Below are 19,898 nucleotides of genomic sequence, written 5' to 3'. Positions count from 1 at the left end.
TTTAACTGTTAAACTACCCCGGGGCTTTCAACAAGCGCCTCTCGCTTAAACTATTGGTTCTAACAACCCAGATTCCCATCGCCTGTGTTGGTGTCCTCACAATTTCGGGCCTCGCCCCCCCCCCCAATTTTCTCTCCGTGCCCTCACACGGTCTCATGGCTGGGACACGTGGCTCCCTTTGGCAGGCACGACCCTCTGCCGAATCTCCCGCTATTGCACCCCCGGGCACTACACTGCCTCCGAGCCTACCAGCTCCCTAACACCGGGGAGTGCCCCCCATGGCACCTCCCCTGAAATGCACACGTGGCAGGCTGGCTTCCCAGGCCACTTACCGAGGGTCACCTGTGCCCACAACACTGCCCACGCGGCTAATGGCACCCCGGGCCCCCGCACCAAGCAGGCGCACCCGTGCCCACTACGCTATCCCGGCCCCCCATGGGCCCTTGGCCTACCACGGCCGACTAGCCTGGTGCCCGGGGTACCCACTCAGCGATACTCACCTTTCGCAGCCACGATCCCAGCCCGTCAACAGGGCTCCTGCACCCCTCCAAATGGGTTTCGAGCCTACACTCCCTCCAACAACAAAACGACCTCCATTTTGTGAATTTAACTAACCCCCTAACTCACTCTACACTGACCCTGGGGTCCCTTGGGCGGGAGTCACTCCTCCCCCCAATCACTCATCGCACCATGCATTCCCCATTCGCTCCACTCACACAGACCCGCTGGCCTCACTCACTCACCAAGCACATGCTTCCACTTCACTCACCAACTCTTCAACACACTCACCGCTGAACTCTGCCATCCTTCTAACTACATCCCCTAACTAACTCGTGCTCCCACGTCGTCCCTTAAACTATAGCACGTTCCATTTAACCTACGTAGCTAAGCGACGTCATCTCTACACATCCACAAGTCTGTCACTGTCTCCAAATAATCCCATTAATCAATTTCCCAACCTAAATCTCGCTACAATCCCTCTAACTAATCCATTCCACGGACTCCATGAGGACTTACCCCTGCCCCATGAAGTCGGTCTAGCTAAGCTAACCCTTCCCCCTAACTAGTTTCCATCCTGTGCCCTGGTCAAGGGGGTCTTCCACCCCTTGCCCAGGAATCCTGTGCACCCGAAAGTGAGGCTTGCTTTTTTTTTTTTTTTTTTACATGCGCATCACCAGCGCGGCAACTCACAGCTCGCGCACTTTGCACCTGCCCGTGACGTCATGCAGCTGCACGTGTTCCTCGTCCCTCCTTGGACGGTACCATCCGGCAGGGATACCCCTCCTGCCGGATTCCAACCCCACGTGCAGCCATGGCGTCACCGTGCGCATAAAAAAAAACACAAGCCCCACGTCTCGAGGGGTTCCCCACGCGAACACATGTGCTTTGCCCGTTGGAGTTTAACACACACGATCGCGCGGAGAACCCGTCCGGTCCAAATCCATAATCCTGCCTAAACTTTGTCCGTCCGCGGGATCGGCAAATCCACCGCGTGCGTTTCCGGACCGGGACTTCACTCTCGCAAGCGAGCACGTGGGGGCCTCGTGCGTTGCACAGCACGGACCTCGTGCTCACTGCTGGGTGAACCCGGCACGGTCCCCGAAACAACTACAGCCGCTACCCGGCTTTCTTTCCTCTCATGTCGCCGTCGTCGCCATTCGACCCACGCACACCTGCGTGTTACGACGCTAACACACCTCACCATTAAACTCACACCGGGAGACGCGGCTGCATGTTCACACATGCCCACCGACATCTCCCTTACATACCGCTCTCTCACACACACGGTCTCCCTTGCACTCGGCCGTTCACTCACGCATGCCATCTCCCTCGCACACGTGGCTCCAATCACTCGCGGCCTTCCACTCACTCGTGCCATTTCCCTCACACAAACCATACCACTCACACACGCGGGGGCACTCATCCACGGTTCCTCACTCATACTGGCCGTTTCACTCACACACACGCCTCTTCCACTTGCGGTGCCCCTTTTACACACGGCGTGCTGGGAAGCACGTACTCCGGCACAATCGCCACCACACCACTCACACACGGGGTCGCTTCCACACACGGGGACGCACTCACACCTTGCACCACACACACAGGGACAACCACACTGGGGATTCGTGTCCCCACAAGAGTCTCCGGGGCCTCTATACCCCCCAAGGTTGGCGTGCACCCGTCCACAGCACTCGTCCCCTTAACCTCGCAAAGCACGACCGAACTCACCTGGTCGTGACTCGCCTCAAGGGGTCATACTCCCTCCCCTCGTTCCTGGAGGAGGCTATCCAACTGCTCGCACCGGGTCTCTACCCAGTCCACGAGCTCACCCCCATTATCCTCCACTACCTCCGTATGTGTGTGTGCGTCACTAACCTTGTCCAATTCACCCTCTATCTCCCGTGTCTCTATACATTTTATTCTTTCTGTCGTCTCCTCGTGTCTATTGGTCTCTGCTTCTTTCTGGCGTCTTTCCCTTATCTTTATGTAGGTCAACCTTGCTTTCTCCTGAAGTCGCTCCCGTCCTTCCCTCTGTTTCACTCCTTGCTCTTTCACGATCTCCGCGTACCTCCTCCTTGCTTTCCGTATTAATTGTTCTTTTCTCTCCCTCCCAATTACTTTCACCTCGTCTCTTGTCTCCCGTGTCTCTATACATTTTCTCTCCTTGTTCCTTATTTCTGTCTCTTCCTGGTTCCTTTTTCCTTCCCATCTGAGTCGTTCTTTCTCTCTGAGCCCCATTAGCTGTTCGTTCTCCCTCCAGAGCTCCTCAATCTCCGTTGACTCCAATCTCGCTCTCCGTTTTAGTTGTTCAATTTCACACTCATAGAGTTGTTGTTTTCTCTCCCACTGTTCCTCCTGCTCTTTGTTTTCCAATCTCATTGTTTCTTTCAATTGGCTCATTTCCTTCCTGTGTTTCATTCGCTGTTCTCTCACTACTCTTCCTCGTTTCCTCTCCTGTCCTTCCTTCTCTAGTTTCATGGTTTTCTTCATTTTGTTAATCTCCTTTTTGTGTTTCATTTGCTGCTGTCTAATTACTCTTCCTCGTTTCCTCTCCTGTCTTTCCTTATCCAGTTTCATGGTTTTCTTCATTTGGTTCATCTCCATTTTGTGTTTCATTCGCTGTTCTTTGTCTATCTCCTCGTACTCCAGCCTCAGCTTTTCTTTCAATTGGTCAACCTCAGATTCATGTTCTTTTTGTTTTCTATTCCATTGTTCCTCTCGTTCTTCCCTCTCCAATCTCCTTGTGTCCTTCAATCTCCTGATTTCTCCTTCCTGCTTCATTCCTTGCTCCTTCAACTTCTCCTCGTATTCCAACCTATTTTTTTCCTTTTGTCGTTCCGTTTCAAATTCATACTCTTTCAGTTTTTTATTCCACTGTCTCTCTTGTTCATTGTTCTGCAATCTCATAGTTTCCTTCAATTGTCGGATTTCTTTCTCCTGTCTCATTCCTTGTTCTTTGTATTTCCTATTCCACTGTCTTCCTTGTTCCTCATTCTGCAATCTCGTTATTTCTTTCAGTTGGCTGACTTCTTTCTCCTGTCTCATTCCTTGTTCTTTGTATTTCCTATTCCACTGTCTTCCTTGTTCCTCATTCTGCAATCTCGTTATTTCTTTCAGTTGGCTGACTTCCTTCTCCTGTCTTATTTGTTCTTCCTTCATTACTCTTTTTTTCATCTCATTCTGCAATCTCGTGGTTTCCTTCAGTTGGCTGATTTCCTTCTCCTGTCTCATTCCTTGTTCTTTCAGTACTCTTTCTTGTTCCTCATTCTTTAATCTGGCCTTCGCTTCCAGCTGTTCGATCTGTACAGTGTGGTTTCTTAACGTTTCATTTTCCGTTGTCGTTCTTTCTTCTCTCACCATCCTCAACTCGTTTTGTAGTTCCCTCTCTTTGTTTTGGTGTTTCTGTAACTCAGAAGCTTTCTTTTCTAATTCCTTTCTCATCTCCGCACACTCAGACTTTGCTTTGGCTTCTAATTGTTCAATCTGCTCAGTGTGGTTCCTTCACGTTTCATTCTCTGTTCTCTTCCTTTCCTCTTTTAACATCCTCAGTTCGTTTTGTAATCCTCTTTCTTTGTTTTCGTGTTTCAGTATCACAGAAGTTTTTGTTTCCAATTCCTTTCTCAATTTGCATGCTTCTTCACTCATTTCATCTCTTCTTTCCACCGCTTCCCTCAATTCGTCCCTTTTTTTACTGTATTCATTTAGTTTTTTTCTGCCATTCCTTTCCCATTCTAATCTCCCCTTCCAGGATTTCTCTTTTAAACTGGCTTGCCCTTACCTCTCGCTTCAGTAGTTCCAATTCTCCATCTTGTTCGCGTTTTTCCTTTTCGAGCTTTGTTTTCCTTTCTCCTTCCTCCCTCAATTCTCCCTGCAGTTCTTCGAACTGTTCTGACTTTTCCAGCAATTCCTCCGCCCTTTCCTCGAGCTGTCTCTCTCCTCTTTTGATCTTCCATTCTAGGCTTTCTCTTTCCTGATTGCCTGTTCTTATCTCTTCTTTCAATTGTTCCAACTCCCCATCGTGTTCACATTTTTTCTCTTCCAACTGTATTTCCCTCACTCTCTCCTCCAGTTCTTTGAACCGCCTTGCTTCCTCCAATAATTTTTCCATTAATTGTTTTACTTCCAAGTCGTGCTCCTTTTGTTTCTTTTCAAGCTCGGTTTTCCATTCTTCCTCCCATTGTTTCCTTTCCTGGGAGATACCAATCTGCTGTTCCTCTATTCTTTTGTTCAGTTTGCTCTTCGCATATTCCAACTGACGGGTATAAAACACTACCAAATTCTTTTTCCCACATAATTTGTCGACTCTATTGGCCAAGTCATGTTTTTGCCACCGAATTCGTTCCAGTAAATCGTCCAATCGCTGTGTCCCCCCGTACACGTAATTTTTCTGAAGCGCGTCTGCGTGTCGTTGTGACTCGTCCACTCCACGTTGCACCTCCTCGATATATTCTTCATAACGCTTCACCTTTTCCAAGACATCCCCCAATTGTGCCTGAAGCCTGCCAATGCTCGCATAGTCATCCTGCCACGCCTGCCATGGCACATGCCGTGACCACGTGCCTTGAACCGGTGACTGGGAGCTCACGCCTCGTGCTGTGCCATTAATATCAGCCCGCTCCGTGCTGCCATTGTGCGACTCCGTTTGCCGGCAAAGTTCGTGCTCAAGCCGCTCCCACTGACCACAGTTAGTGGTAGGGTTATAATTATAAAAAGAACCGACCTGGGCCATGGATCCTACATGACGACACATACCTAATACCCCCGGCTCCCGCTCGCCTTGAGACGCCATCTTGCTTCTCGTAAAGGGTTAATTTAGCTCGCTCGTAATTTGGAGGGAATCGGGGGTCGCTCCTCTCACCCCTGGACCGATTCCCGTGAATTTAGCTGGAGACAGGAGAGCCCGTTGTCCCGTTCTCCGATACCAGTGCCGCGAGGAGGGCGATGAGTTTATATCGCACGACCTGACACCAGTGTTGCGGATTCGCGCCCGCCAGCGTGCGAACGGCCACGTAACTCGAATCGCGGCACGTCGCCCACCGGACGTACAATCCAGTCGTGACCCTCTCGGACTAACGCCGGGAACTAGTCACGGGTGGACCTTTCGGCCTCACCACGATCGTGCCAATCGGCCCCCCGCGTGGGATAGGGTTGCTTGCCAAATTCGACCTCCCTAAGTACCCACACGGAGGGTAGACCGGGCGATCGCACCTCGCCGCAGGTCGACTTCGGACACGGGCCACTTTAAGCGACCCGTTCCGTACTATCGGGATAACCGAGCGGTGTTATCGTCGGCCTCGACGGTTCGATTAATTATCGGGCGTTTTAGCCCACGGCCAACCCTTTACGTGAAGTAAGATGGAGATTCAATAGAGGAAAAGACGAAGCGAAACGGGAAAACAGTTCAACATAAAGCACATTTATTTCGCGATGAACGGAAAGCACACATATACAATTACACCAAAAGCAAATGTAAAAGGAGAAGGAACACAACAATAATGCACAAAAAGCAAATGCAACAATGCAGATCTAACCGACTACCGAGCACACGGCAACACTTATACAGTTTTACTTCACAGACGGCGCCGACAACACATATACCCAAAGCAAAAGAAAAGGACCACCCTCAAGGATGAGGGGGGCAGGCGGGCCTGGGGCCGAGACCGCGTCGGGCCTACCCGTCTGATGATGAGCCGCAAAATGGCGGTGGCGCCCCGACTCCGCGGGCCTCGCTGGGACTGCCTGGTATGGGGTGGGAACGGGGCCCCCTTCTCGCACTATCTCAGCGCGGGGGGAAACAGGAGGGGGTTGTTGATGCTCGGGGGAAGGAGGATATCTCCCTGTCTCGGGTCCCGCGACGAGCGTCTCCACCACGACCTTGGTCGCGTTGCTGGCCTCTCCCCTCCGCAGCTCCCCGACTCTTACACGAGCAACCCCTCGACCGCCTTCGCCGCCGCCACCTCTCCACAGCTCCGTCCAACCGCCTTCTCCGACTCCTCTCTTAACTCGTCCCAACTCTTCACTCACTCCGAACTCTTAACTGCCTCCCCTCCGAACTCTTCACTGCCTTGACTGACGAACGCAGCCCCTTATATGCCCCGTGGCCTCGCTCCTTCACCTTCGACCCTTTACCTCCGACCCTTCACCTCTAACTGGCTCCCCATTGGACCGAGGAAAAGTGGGCGTGAATGCTTTTTGATCCATGAATTTGCATATAGCGATATTACTCCAACGCACCTGGAGGCGGGGCCAAATCGCCCCACGCTCGCCGATAGGACGGAACAGAAGTGGGCGTGAGTCGTTTTTGATCCGTTTTCTTCAGAAAGGCCGGCGCTTTTGCACCCCTGCTCGGTGCGCGCCCTGCACGAGTCCAGTATCGGTGCCCACAAGCGGCGTGGGAATGACGGTGATGCGATGGTTGCGAGGGCGAGTTGTGACGGTAAAGGTCGTGGCTGTTGTTGTGAAGCGGCGTTGCGGTTGGTGGTTGTTGTGTGATGGCTGTTGAGACGTGGTTGGTGGTGGTAGTAATGGCGGCTGGTCCAAAATAAAGATAGTAAAAGAAAAACGGCTATCTAGAAGGGTCGCAGCCCGCATGAATGACATTTATTCCTTCTAAACAACGGGTTTGGGCCTAACTACACATATACTTAAAAAGAGATATCTCACCTAAGGGACCTGAATGGTGGTTTGCGAATTTCGTCAACCACAACAATATATATATATATACATATATATATATATATATATATATATATATATATATATATATATATATATATATATATATATATATATACATACATACATTGCATATAAAAACTGTTAAGATGAGAATAATTTCAACATCTGAACAGGACTCCGAGTTTCTTCGAGGCAGACTTCGCTATTTGTACAATGTGAGGTTTTCAAGATAGTTTTGATGTTTACTGTATTGAGTGATAAAATACCAAGTATGTTTGCTGTATTGAGTGGTAAAATACCAAGTATGTTTACTGTATTGAGTGGTAAAACACCAAGTATATTTACTGAATTGAGTGGTAAAATACCAAGTATGTTTACTGTATTGAGTGGTAAAATACCAAGTATGTTTACTGTATTGAGTGGTAAAATACCAAGTATGTTTCCTGTATTGAGTGATAAAACACCAAGTATGTTTACTGCATTGAGTGGTAAAACACCAAGTATGTTTACTGTATTGAGTGGAAAAACACCAAGTATGTTGACTGTATTGAGTGGAAAAACACCAAGTGTGTTTACTGTATTGAGTGATAAAATACCAAGTATGTTTACTGTATTGAGAGGAAAAATACCAAGTATGTTTACTGTATTGAGTGGTAAAACACCAAGTATGTTTACTGTATTGAGTGGAAAAACACCAAGTATGTTGACTGTATTGAGTGGAAAAACACCAAGTATGTTTACTGTATTGAGTGATAAAATACCAAGTATGTTTACTGTATTGAGTGGAAAAATACCAAGTATGTTTACTGTATTGAGTGGAAAAATACCAAGTATGTTTACTGTATTGAGTGGTAAAATACCAAGTATGTTTACTGTATTGAGTGGTAAAATACCAAGTATGTTTACTGTATTGAGTGGTAAAATACCAAGTACGTTTACTGTATTGAGTGGTAAAATACCAAGTGTGTTTCCTGTATTGAGTGGTAAAATACCAAGTATGTTTACTGTATTGAGTGATAAAATACCAAGTATGTTTACTGTATTGAGTGGAAAAATACCAAGTATGTTTACTGTATTGAGTGGAAAAATACCAAGTATGTTTACTGTATTGAGTGGTAAAATACCAAGTATGTTTACTGTATTGAGTGGAAAAATACCAAGTATGTTTACTGTATTGAGTGGTAAAATACCAAGTATGTTTACTGTATTGAGTGGTAAAATACCAAGTATGTTTACTGTATTGAGTGGTAAAATACCAAGTATGTTTACTGTATTGAGTGGTAAAATACCAAGTATGTCTGCTGTATTGAGTGGTAAAATACCAAGTATGTTTACTGTATTGAGTGGTAAAATACCAAGTATGTTTACTGTATTGAGTGATAAAATACCAAGTATGTTTACTGTATTGAGTGGTAAAATACCAAGTATGTTTACTGTATTGAGTGGTAAAACACCAAGTATGTTTACTGTATTGAGTGGTAAAATACCAAGTATGTTTGCTGTATTGAGTGGTAAAATACTAAGTATGTTTGCTGTATTGAGTGGTAAAATACCAAGTATGTTTACTGTATTGAGTGATAAAATTGTAAAACCTTCAAAGGATATAGGAGAGTTGAGAAGAGTTTTAGACAGAGAAATGGGCTGAAATTGAGTGTTTGAGACATTAAACTTCACTTGATTACATTTGCTCCACTGAGAAATTCTGTCCAAATCCGAATTTATAGAAGTCGTCGTGATAAAGCTAGAAGTAGATCGAGGAAGAGAAGATGGAGCAAATAGTGAAAAACGTGAATGAATGTCATGTTGAGCCAACAACATATGAATGAATTTGGTTACTCAGATAAGAACGATCATTTATAAAAATAAGGAAGAGTGTAGGAGACACGATACAATGCTGAGGGAAACCACTGTTGGTAGGGAAGGAGGGAGAGACAGCTATATTATCATCTTCATGGAAAAGTGAAGGAAAGGTGGAGTGACAGAAGTTGTTGGAGATACTTTTGTCTGAAGACCAGAAAGAGCAATTTCTGTATTTTCTGGTGCATAAACAACGGCAGTGTATGAACCAGATGGATCTACATTTTCACTCGTTTTTCACCCTCAATAAATAAATAAATAAAGAAAGAAATAAAAACTTTTTCCGGTGTATTAACCACACTCATGTTTTTCACCATCAAAAGAAATGAATATATTGCTAATTTTATTTTCTGATCTACATCTAAATACGTTTGTACATCAACTTTGTATGGAACAAAGTGACGGAGGTATCAACATGCAAACTCCCATGTCTGCTTAATTTAGTCTGACAGTCTTATTCTCATTTTAAAGAAGTTGAAGAGAGAGAGAGGAGAGGATACCAAGAGGTTTTTATTTTTCTTTCTTATTTTTTTAACATTATAAAGAGGATTTTGTTATTACTATAAAAAAGAAGAAAAGGGATTCATACAGGTATCATACATATTTCTTGTGGATTTGTGACCCTGAAAAGGGCTGTTTGGGTTTGATGAAGCTTTTCAACGAAACCCGAGGAAATACTCGTCGAAGACGGCACGTAGCTCATTCTCCGTATCAGAGTAGAGGAAGTTCCCGTCGCTGTCCATGTCACTGTTATCGTCACTTGCAGCCTCCTCCTCCCAAATCATGTCGTCGTCTGTGCCGTCCATGTTGTTGGAGATGCAACATTTCAGAAATGCTCACTTGATGATGGTATCTCCTCCTACACCTTGACGATCCAGTCGCAGATCGGAAGGTTGACCTTTCTCATCCTCCCGCTCTTGGTGTAGGTCTTCTCCCCACTCATTATCCAGTCAGACCAACAGCGACGTAGCCCGACCTTGAACGGCTTGTTTATGGATACATTGAGGGGCTGCAGGAGCAATGTCATCCTGCCTGGGATGATGAGGAGATCAGTGTTGGTCCGACGAAGCAGCGCTTTGGTGTCATCTGTCTTGTGACAACCGAACACATTCAGGACTAACATGCTCTGTTGTCGGGACAGACCAAAATTCGGCCTACTATTCCAGACTGTGCGCACCCAGTCCTGGACCAGTCCCTCCTCTATCCACCCCTTCTGCTGCACACAAACAATGACACCAGTTGGAAACTTGTGTTTGGGCAGTGTCTTCCTCTTGAACATGACATAGAGGGGAAACTTGCCACCATCTGCGGTGCAGGCAAGCATGACGGTGAATCTGTCCTTCTCGTGACCAGTTTTGTTGAGCAGCCCTTCTTGAGGGTCACATGACCACCCCAGCCTGTTGTCAGATGCACGTTCATTTGTGCGCAAGCTTATTTGATGTGGGTGCTCCGTTATTGGACTCTAGCGATTGTGAATAATTCTGCTTTTGATGTGAGACCATGTGTTGTTCTTCTTTTGTGTTTAATGGTGTTTTCAGTGACAAGGCTCTAAATACGCCACACACCTAAACTCTGGGTGTCTCCTTTTCTTGTTTTTTATCTATCTATAATTCCAGCAATCTCTGTGTGTGTCTGTCTGTCTGTTTGTCTGCGACCGCCATTTCTCGACGACCGCCGGTCCGATCTCATTGAAACTTGCCAGGAATATTGCCGGGGACCCGCGGATGTGCCTTTTCAAAGTTTGATATCGATCGGACGAGCGGTTCCCAAATTATGGCCACTTATCTGTCGACCAATGACAGGACACGTTGCTATTACATCACGAATGACGTCACAATTAATGTTTATTTATTTATTTATTATTAAATATTTTGGCACAATTGATGGTCCGATATTATTGAAACTTGCTAGGAATATTGCTGGGGACCCATGGATGTGCCTTTTCAAGGTTTGATATTAATCGGATAAGCAGTTCCCAAGTTACGGCCATTTATCTGTCGACCAATATCTGCGAGAGAGAGGGGAACGGGAGAGGGGGGAATGAGAGTGGGGGCGAGAGAGAGGGGCAAGAGAGGAGGGGGAGAGAGGAAGGGCGAGACTAGGGGGGAGCGAGGGGGAGGGAGTGGGGACGAGAGAGAGAGTGAGAGAGGGGGACGGGAGAGGGGGTGTGAGAGGGGGTGTGAGAGAGAGGGGTGGGAGTGGGGGCGAGAGAGAGGGGCGAGGGAGAAGGGCGAGAGAGGGGCGAGAGAGAGGGGTGAGAGAGAGGGGCGAGAGAGGAGGGAGAGAGGAGGGGTGAGAGCGGGGAGAGAGAGAGAGGGGGAGAGAGAGGGGAAAGAGAGGGGGGAAAGAGAGGGGGAAAGAGAGGGGGAAAGAGAGGGGGGAAAGAGAGGGGAGGGAGGGAGGGGGGAAGAGGGGGTGAGAGAGAGGGGCGTCACAATTCAAGAGAGGGGGAGAGAGGAGGGGGCAAGAGAGGGGAGTGAGAGTGGGGGTGAGAGAGGAGGGGGGAGAGAGGAGGGGTGAGACTAGGGGGGAGCGAGGGGAGGCGAGAGAGAGGGGGCGTCACAATTCTTCTTCATTTGATATGACGTCACAATTGATGCTGGAGACCTGAATATGTTTCCCAGGTGTTTCCCAAGTTATGGCCATTTATGATACGGTTGGTCCGATCTAATTGAAATAATGCCCCAATCCAGTCATCGTTTACGCACCTACGGGCCCGTACTAGTTTATTTAATTTCCACACACAGTTAATAAAATGCTGTGCAAACTTTGAACCTGAACCGATTTTCAAAATTTAAATCGTGGAATTGAGCTTAACAGCAGTTCTGACTGCGAAACAAAGTGTTCATTTGGAATATAATTGAAATTCAGCATTGATCGTTTTTAAGAAATTTTTTTCTTTACCCCATGTATTAACCACACCCCCAGCTTTTACCTCTTTTTGCCGATAAAAAAGCGTGGTTTATGCACCTGAAAATATGCTGGTGAAAAAAAAGAGGAGAGGTTGTTACACTTCCTTTGGATAAAGGAATGCTTTGCCTCATAAATCACATCTATGCAATGATTTCAATCAGAGATGAAGGCTGAATTGTGAGTCAGAAGAATAAGACTTTTCCCAGGTTCAATATTCCATGTCCCTTGCATGAATGGCCGTAGAGCAGGAATAGTTGAATCAGGAACTACAAGAAGAGATAGTCTTCAAAGAGAAGGGGATATAAGCCTCCACTCTTGCAACAATAACTTCAGCCATACTCTTTGCGGAGACAGAGGCATCGCCCGAGGAGAGGCAGTAATCTTCCCAAGGAAAGTGAAAATGGAATTTCCGTCAAAATAAATAGTCTAACCTTTATTATCTTACATCTGTATCATATCCTCTCCTTTTTAATGCACAAAGTCCTGTCTCGAGATCTCATGAGTTTGAACAACCTTGTGATGTTTTAAGTTTATCAATGTTACGGTTTCTGACAAAAGATGCGTCACAAATATAGCAGAATAATAACAATAGTAAGAATAATGAATAATAATAATTATAATAATTAGAACAAACTCCTGCAACTAAGAACAATTGGCTTGCAATCCCACTCACTTTGTAGCATACTAATAACGGAATTGCGTGTTTAAACAGGTATGACACAAAGAAATGAACAGTTTCCAGTTAATTATCTCAATTGTCGTTAAATAATTATCAACACATTTGGGAAAAGGTTATATTACATTCTGCACTATATGCAGTTGCAAAAGTGGAAAGGGTATTTACAAAAGTGGAAAGGGTATAAAGCAGAAATCCAATGTGTTCTTCATGGAGTTTGAAATGCATGTGAAGATCCCACACATTTACCCATCCCCTGGCCCTCTTCCCTTGCCCTTCCCCTCCTGCCCCCCCCTCCCCCAAACGAGAGTGATATCATTTCCGCCCTGCTGTTTGCACCAAGCTGAGTGAATCGATCACAATGGTAAAGACAAAATGTAAGAGTCGAGTTAGATCGCCAAAGCATTGCCAAAACAAATCGGCAACACCAAGCGTATCATGACCGTTGCTCATCCATATTAATCTGCTACTTGCCAGTGGTTGTAAATGTATGATAGTGCAGGTAGCCTACTGCCTGTCGTGCATTCATAAACTCACTGATAATTCATACATTATTTACAATGGGAGCTAAAATCGTGAATCAGCCACTTCGTTTAGGGTGGAGACAAGCGTGCTGATGAGGGAGGGGATGAGCAGTAGATCAGCAAATGCTTTCGCATTTTAAAAAGTCTATATGACTGGTGCTTGTATTTTGTTATTTTACCAGAATCCCAGTAATCTAACCTTGGTATGGCTAATGATACTGGTCCGAATCCGGCGAACGTCTGAACACCTTTCGACGCATCGAGCCACAATCGGTCCAGCATCATTGGCTATACCTGGGAAGACTCATAGACAGCTTGTTACGTATACCACACCTGCAGGATAATGACATCAGTAGATATCAGTGTAGTTTTACATGCATTACCAGAACATTAGTAGACAAAGGACAAATGTACGCAGTATACGGAATATGATGCTCATCGGTTGACCGATACATCATGATGAGGGAGCCATCCTGGTGCTTTGGGTACAAATGGGAACACTAATGGAAACGACAACCCGACAAAAATGCATTTAATAGGAATTAAAATGTTATTTCCTACAATATTTTTTGCAACATTTCACTTTAACGCAACAATCACCCCTATATATGATACACTGATGAACCCTCTTGTATGCACATCCCCGCTTGCCTAGCACATGTGAGGAACCTCCATGGGCTTTCTGCAAATGAACAGCGGTGTCTTGAACTTGGAGCGACTCAGAGCCGAGCGGGGCGATCAGCTCAAACATTCTGATAATTACGGCCGGTATGCTCGAACGCGCACTCCCAGGGAACTGCGGCACGGTAGTCACCTTCGTCTCTCAGCGCCACCGCTGTGCGAACCGCTCTCCTCGGGACATCTTCACGAAATGATAATGAGAATCCGAGCCAAGATGTGTGGCCGACCTGCAACGGCTGAGACGCCTCGAGAAAAACTGCGCTCACCCTCACTCCTCCTTTACTCGGCAGCTCCTGCAATCCGGCTCCTTTTGGAGCAATCTGCATTAATTCTTTGCCGGACATCGATCTGCGTCTGGGGACGCCTCAAACATACGAGTGGTCTGCCATTATTGGACACCGATTCGGGGATTGCTCCTTGCGGGTATGATCGGTCATCCGTCTCGCAATAATGGGGTCGTTGCTTACAGTCTACCATTTTGAGGGAGTAGCCCATACAAAGGGAATGTAACATCCAGAAATCAGGCTTTATATCTCATCTCCATCTGTTCATTATTTCTCCTCTTTAATATTTGTAAGGTATTCGCTTCACAACGTGGCATACCTATGCCGATGAAAGTCAACCGCGAGAGGGCTATTAATTTTGACCACCAAAGAAATTCGCCAAAAAGATTGACTGGATTTTCTTTTTAAGGCGACTGTGGAGTCAATTTGATTTTGTTTGCAAGGTAGAGTACAGGCAAACAATGGGCCACGTGATATCTTCATCAGCGCTCAAGTCACCTGCGGGGCAATTACCCGAGACGTGAGTACGTTTTTGACATCCTCGAATCACAACAGCGTGTCAACCATGGCTCGTCTGGTGTTTTGATCTCCAAGCAGAACATCTCGGCTGTTATCATGTTTTGACACAAATGGAACCTCCGCCCAAGGCAATGCTCTTGACGATGCATGTGCCGCAACGTGTCGCTGCGGATAACAAACTAGACACTTACTACAAATGCGCCGACGTTGCTTTTTCACCTCGGGTACTCCGTGAACTGTATTTTGGCAGTTGCTTTGGCAAAAGGAAGTTCAGAAATTTTGAGAAACAAATGAGATGTTTGGTGTTTTATGCAAAACTTTCATGCACGTACGTCTCTCTGTATTGACTCCTCAACACTATTGAGAGATGCCAGAATGATTCGTTGTTTTGGGCAAACGCACCCGCCAGGCAAGATGTCTGTCATAGTAAAGGAAGGGTTGGGTCAGGCATGGCAACATAGAGTCAGGTCCCCTGGCTCCAAAAGTGATATGATGCTCCAATGCCACTGGTGCCCTAAGGGTGCTATACGCAGTTTGTCTTGTGCCATGCTTCTTTCCTCGTCTGTGAATCTACTTCATCCCATCACAACCGGTAATCACAGCGATATATACGGACCAAGCTGCGGAAGCTTATGGCACCAGCTGTATCCCTAATGGAATGGTGTTAATAAGTACAAAATCAGTACGTTTCCCTGTACGATACAAACTGTTTTCATACAAAGGACAGAAAATGACTAATCGTAGGATGGCCAATGGAGATTGGTAAATAGGCAAACAAAGATTGGTATGTACTGTATGTCCATAGACGTAATATACATATATATGTGTGTTTAATTGACAATCGTGACACGGATTTACGGATTCCCCCTTTGTAATTGGCTGAAAGCCTCCTTGTGTCTTCTGAATACCTGTATGAAACCAAATATAAGCATCGTCAGATGCCAGGTGGACACAAATACACAGTGTTGATGAATAGGAATCCCTTTATTCTGCCATTCCTTTTCGTTCAAAGGGATGTGCCATTGTACATGAACAGCTGGTGTTCTATTCACAATGGCTTTGTTCATCATGGATTTATTCTGTCAAAAAGACAAGTGCTGCAAAGGAAAAAAAGAATGCAGCCATTTTAAAATTTCAAATACAAACGTTAAAACTCCCAAAACCAAAGTAATTAAAAAAAAAAAAAATTAAGAAAATTCATTCAATTCTGGAAACAATGTTTTAAAATATATATTCGAACAAACAAAAGGTCGTTTTAATACGTCACAGAGAGATAATGCATGCGAATGATGGCAAGACACACAGTCCATTTGTGAGTTCACAGCATGCCGGTGGAAGTGTGCCATTTACAGACTTATACCGTTCCTGTTGGGTGGAAATCACAGGAGATTTATGCTTTGTAACATAATGCAAACTTGCCGGGAGCACCTGTTGTGTTTCTCTATCATCCACCATTGACATTTTAAGGAGATGATGGCAGTTTTGTCAGACAACTTCAAATGGCCTATTTATATCTATCATCGGAGCAATCATGCCAGTCCCTTCAGATGCACAGTGTGATAATTTCATGTCAATATCATCACTCTATCATTTTTTTTATTTCTACCACCATTTGAGTTCCATGGCACAAGTTCAACTTGAACTGTTTCCTGTCCGTTTTATGTTGAGGTTTTATCCATTTCCTTAGCTCATTTGGTCGCATGCTCTTCTTGAACAGTCCGCTTCTGGAAATGATCCTGAGACAATTAACGTAGGAACAAAACGATGCGACTGGCAGGAGGCATTGTGTTTCATTGTAATAAACCCGGACTTAATTGGAGAGAGAGCTCACTACATCCAGGTTATACAGAATTGAGGAATAACCAAGCAGCAACTATCAATTTAAAACCATTGATTGCAATGTAGTCAACTGCACAATATTGTAGAAGTGATCAACACAGGAATTCATGCTGGAGATAAATAGTCCAGGAACCTTAAGAAAGGTGAGTTATTCTAAACCTAACTCAACTTTTTTACGCACTTTTAAATATACTAAGTGTATTGGTAATGCTTCAATAAAATTGACGTGAACTAATAATTTGGCTGAGTATTAATATGATTTTTTAAAAGTGATCATTCGCATTAATAAGGGTGTAAACAATTTATATTATACAAGTAATTCCAACATGGCTTCACCTCCTCTTCGCAAAAGACATGGTGGGATCTTTAACATCCACCAAATAATTCTGTCAGATGGGATGCCCAGCTTAATATCAATCCGAGGGATGACACACACATTCATGAATCACCCTACCTGTGAAACATTGGGATGGCAGTTTATAGCTTGGTCGGGATTCAAACCCAGATGAGACAGCTTAGAGGTGAGTGGGCATACTTCTCGGCCATCTTGCCAGTCTGAGTATGACTGACGACCAGACTGCTCATTATGGGTCCCATTACAAAAAAAAAAATCTAAGCCCTGTGTTGCCTTAAAGGTTCAGGTGGTTGGCTTAAGATCCAAGGGTCTTGAGTTTAAGCCTACTGTTGGCATTTGAATCAACACCAAGTGGGGTTGACTCAGTCTGTTATCCTTCTGAGGTCAGTGAAATGAGGACCAGTGTACTGTTAATAGATGGCACTGCAGCAGTGGCACAGCTGTGCCCACAGAAAATGATGCAACCAGGAAACACAGGCTGCACATGATAGCTATTACAAGGAACCTCAATGCAGAAGGCGGCCATTCGGCCCATCAGAGCTAACACTATTATGACCAACTTAATGGGTGTTTGTCCATGCTCTATCCTTTTAAACGCTGAGCATCAAGCAAGGAAGTAGCACGTACCTTTTTAAAAACCTTGCTATGACTCAGCGGGGGTTCAAACCACCGACCTCCCAGACTCAAAGCAGACGCTCGAACCATTACTCTACTGAGGATAATGGGATAGCTCCACTTCTCCATCCCCACCCGTGCATCCAGCACAGCCAGGATTGCTTCATTGCTCAGTGTGCAATATTCGCTCATGGTGTCCCAGATCAAAGCATTTCCAGGCCAGACCTCCCCTCTCCCACCCCCACCCCACCTCCTCTCCCCCAAACTTGCACCTACTCTTTTCATGGCCGTGGCATCTCAAGCCGGTAATGTTAATACTTTACTTTCAAAGGTTTCATTATTTGAGGGTGACATTTACAAAAGACAGAGAAACATACTGCACGTGTTCGAACAGCCAAAGACAAGACATACTATAAACTGCAGTGCTTAACAAAACATTTAAATCATATACATTTCTACGTTTTAAACTCAAATAAATTACAGCATGCTCCCGATGATGGTAGGGCTGACAGGATGACCTAGAGGTACACACACTCGCCTCGAAGCTGCCTAGCCTGGGTTCGAATCCTGACCCAGCTATAAACTGTCAGGGCGATTCATCAATGTGTGTGTCGTCCCTCAGATGGACGTTAAACTGGGTGCCCAGTCTGCCAGCATTCGTTGGTGGATGTTAAAGATCTCATGGTGTCCTTTGCGAAGAGTAGGTGAGCTATTGCTCGCACCCTGACCAAATCATGGCCAAATTCCTGCCATAACTAGTCCAACATCGGGCCTGGTCAGCCGGTTCATGAAGACTTGGGCCAAGTTTCTCCTGGCTGACCCCACAAGAAGGGTGGGATAATGGTCTCCGTTAAAGAAGATGTTCCCAATAATTCTTCTCCTGCCATGTAGTTCATAGCACACATTTGACCTAGATGGGACATTGATCTACCTGATCTATTTGCTTACCTATGGGTTGTGCATGTCTGGTGAATATACGTGTTCATTGAGGTTTGGGTGGGGGTAATCAACCATATTTGCATATGTAATAGAGATATACTCCCTTAAAGGATCCCATGATATATTTTGCACAAGTAGCCAATGGACGAGTAGAATAACAACATCAACGCAATTCAAGTCGATTAAATTTCAATACAGTGGGTTTCAAAGCAAAATTGATGTTAATCAATTGTAAAGTCGAAGTTCTGTGTCAAGCAGAGGCAGCACATGGATGCTGGTTACATCATTTCTCGAGGACGTGACATTATTAATAATGTAGTGCTCCTTAGAACAAAATCTTGAATTTGCGTTCTGGCAATAAATCGCCCACTCTTCGTCCAAAGACACTGCGGGATCGGGTCATCATCTCATGCTGGCACATGTCCATCCGAGAGACGGTGCACCGTCTCGCATGCAAACCCAAACTCGACAGCTCAAAGGTGAGTACACGACCTCTGAACTCTCCTGCCAGCCAAACATTGATAATTATTAATAGGTGCAATTTCTAAGATGTAGGTTGTCTTCAAAGATTTCATTACAATTCAGTATTTATATCAACATGTTTTGAAAGTAGTCATGAGCCAGGCTGATGAAACTATGACAATCATGCAACCGATGGAAGAGTGGAGTCCAAAAAAAATACTGATGAACCAGTACTTTGTAAGGAATACACGTACTGTTCCACAATCTGAACACTGGGTGATGAAATAGCACACCATCCTTTCCAGAAGTATTAAACCTAAAAATTGTGAACATAACTCTGGAGTAATTATCCCATGGCTTTTTTTTTTCTTTCGCTGATTCTTGTTTTTCATCTGTAACCGCCGGTTGTTGCTTGAAAACTCATCACCAGACCAACCCACAGGCTCATACTCATCTTTTTGCCATCTTGTCTGAGTTTCATTCCTGGTACAACTATAAACTGCCATGATGGTTCTTCGCAAGTAGGCTATGACATTAGTGAGTACACCATCCTTCAGAGAGGGCACTAAGCTGGCTGTCCTGTCTGCATTCCATTTTGGAGGTTAAAGACCACACGGTGCCCTTTGAAAAGAGTAGGCACTTGTGTTCCAGATATACTATACGAGTTCCGAGTTGCTGTTCACATATACAAAGGAACTGGATCAGCAGCATATCAGCACCTTCGTCATGATGCAACCGGCATTGTAAATTTTATGGAATTTTGATCGAATATGCATTTATCTCATATATTTATGTCACCCTTTGATAACTGAGAGTCAGCATTTCCTGAATTAATTTTCACATCACTGGTATCTAAAACAATAGCTAACTTGATTCTTCTTCTTCTTCTTCTTCTTGAGTATGGCAGCTTGTGTACCGAGTCGCCATCATTTGTTGGGGGTGCAACTATGCTGCTGATGCTGTGCCCCTATACCAGTGCACTGGTACTCATTTTGCCAACCTCAGAAGGATGACAGACTGAGTCAACCCAACCTGGTGTTAATTCAGCAGCCAAC

General features: G+C 45.3%; 1 protein-coding gene across 1 annotated transcript in view; it reads right to left on the bottom strand.

Annotated features, from left to right (window-relative positions):
- The window catches only part of LOC147023651 (neurexin-1-like), a 1,116,838-nt gene extending 1,102,747 nt beyond the window's left edge, over positions 1-14,091 (bottom strand). Inside the window, exon 1 of the mRNA XM_085889296.1 lies at positions 13,964-14,091. The gene's annotated coding sequence lies outside the window, so the exon portion shown is untranslated. The remainder of the gene's footprint in view (positions 1-13,963) is intronic.
- Positions 14,092-19,898: the final 5,807 nt, after the last annotated feature.

Source organism: Eptatretus burgeri, chromosome 7 (assembly GCF_056783735.1).
Source record: "Eptatretus burgeri isolate ZD-2024b chromosome 7, Ebu_testis_v1, whole genome shotgun sequence".
In the NCBI taxonomy this organism is placed as follows: Eukaryota; Metazoa; Chordata; class Myxini; order Myxiniformes; family Myxinidae; genus Eptatretus; species Eptatretus burgeri.
The sequence above is the reverse complement of the archived record's forward strand: the minus strand, read 5'-3'. Positions and strand labels throughout refer to the sequence as shown.